The sequence below is a fragment of the Bos grunniens genome, chromosome 7, assembly GCF_055505025.1.
Source record: "Bos grunniens cultivar Pamir isolate PY7600 chromosome 7, Bosgru_T2T1.0, whole genome shotgun sequence".
NCBI classification, from domain to species: domain Eukaryota; kingdom Metazoa; phylum Chordata; class Mammalia; order Artiodactyla; family Bovidae; genus Bos; species Bos grunniens.
The window spans coordinates 16,863,629-16,865,415 of record NC_141171.1 but is presented as its reverse complement, the minus strand read 5'-3'; the positions used below and the strand labels follow the sequence as shown (position 1 = coordinate 16,865,415).

Here is a 1,787-nt window from a genome sequence, read left to right as displayed (position 1 = left end):
GCCCCCGCCGCGCGCCCCGGGGCGCCGCGACAGCAACGCGGGCCAATGAGAAGCGCGCCGTGGCGGACGCCGGCCAATGGGCGCGCGCGCCGGGGGGGCGTGTCCGGGCCGCGGGCCGGAGCGGGTCGTGCGCGCTGAGGAGGAGCCGCCGCCGCCGTCGCCGTCGCCGCCGCTACCGCCAGCGCTACCGAGGCCGAGCGGAACCGTTAGCGCCGCGCCGCCGCCGCCCGCCTGCCCAGGAGCAGCCCCGGGCCCACCCGCCCGCGTCCAGGTGAGGCGGGGGCCTTCGACGGCGCCCGACGGGGTAGGCCGCGGCAGGCCTGAGCTCGCCTGGGCCGGCCGCGGGCGCTCGCGGGCCTGCACCGGCCGAGGCCCAGGCCGCGCCGCGCCGGGAGGGGACGCGCGCGGGCCTCGGCGAGCGGGCGGGGGCCGGCCGGTGTGGGCGCCAGCGACAGGCCCCGGGCCGGATTCCTCGGCCGCCGCGAGGGCCGAGGTAGGGGGTCGCGGCGTGGGCACGCGCCTGGCGGCCGGGCTCCGCGGCCGGGCCCGGGTAGCCTTGCAAGCCGGGTATCCGGGGGCGAGAGAGCGGAGCCAGAGGCGAGGGAGTGGAGTGAGCGCCCTCAGCTCTCGGAGGTCACGGCCCGCGGGCTCGCTCCCCCGGGAAATCTTACACAATCTTTTGTAGCGGTTGTCAGAGGACCGCGGTGGATCTGAGGTCCTCTTAGAAGTGTACAAACCCTTCGGTATGTATGAGAGCCCTAGGGGAAGAAAGAAAAATATTTTTTGAACACCGTTTCTCACAAAACAGTTTCTGGGGTGTGGAACGTCTGGATTTGTAAAATGTGTGTGTGTTGAAAACACAAACTGCACGCAATTGAACAATGGGGGATGGATGCTCTTCCTTTTCCGGCGTCCTCTGCTGCTAGGCATATTAAAAATGGGTTCTGATACCCACTGTGTGCAGGGCAGGTGGAGAAGAACTTCTGCAGGTGCCGCCCCTGGAGGAACAGAGCCCCCCCCCCCCACAGAGTATTCATGAGCGATCTGAATAGCCAAGGCTCCAAAAGTGGGACGTTGGGGAGGCGGATTCTCTCGAAAAGCGTTTCTCAACCTTGGCACTACTGACATTTTGGGTCTGATCATTCTGGGTTTGGGTGGAGGAGGGGCTGTCCCTGGCATCTACCCACTTAGATGCCAGCAGCATCTTCTTCCCCCATTTGTGAAGATCGAAAATATCTTTAGAGATTTCCGAAAGTACCACACATATACTCACATGTGTGAGAACCACTCCTGGACTAAATGAATGATCTTCCACTAGAAGCACTCCTAGCCCTATTTCTGATTCCTTGAAATCCAGAGTTCCCAAGACGTTGGACAAACTCTACTTGTGGGAGCCTTAGTTTGCTTATCTGTAGAATGGGATGGATGAGACTGTTGCTGTGCAGATTTAAGGATTTGGGAAGCCTTAGCATTCTGCATGACCTGTGCCTGAGGAGACACTGAATATATAATGTTATAAATAGTTGACCGTATTTAGTGAGGATTTACTATGTGCTATCCACGGATGGACATTGATCTCCAGCCCTTGAGGTGGGTACTGTCTGTTGTAAGTTCCGTTTTAGGAACAAAGAAGCCCAGTAGGTCGCTTAGTGAGACCAGTCTCACACGGGAAAGTGGCTAATGGCAGGATTTGAACTCAGGCACTCTGACTCAGATTTCTTACCTTTAACGGCCAAGTTTTACCACTCTTATAATCCCAGCATTTGGGGGACCTGGAGAGACGTTCC

At 60.0% G+C, this 1,787-nt stretch overlaps 1 protein-coding gene across 1 annotated transcript in view; it reads left to right on the top strand.

Moving 5' to 3' along the window:
- Window positions 1-127: 127 nt before the first annotated feature.
- ELAVL1 (ELAV like RNA binding protein 1) overlaps window positions 128-1,787 on the top strand; it is a 37,170-nt gene continuing 35,510 nt past the window's right edge. Inside the window, exon 1 of the mRNA XM_086409626.1 lies at window positions 128-271. The gene's annotated coding sequence lies outside the window, so the exon portion shown is untranslated. The remainder of the gene's footprint in view (window positions 272-1,787) is intronic.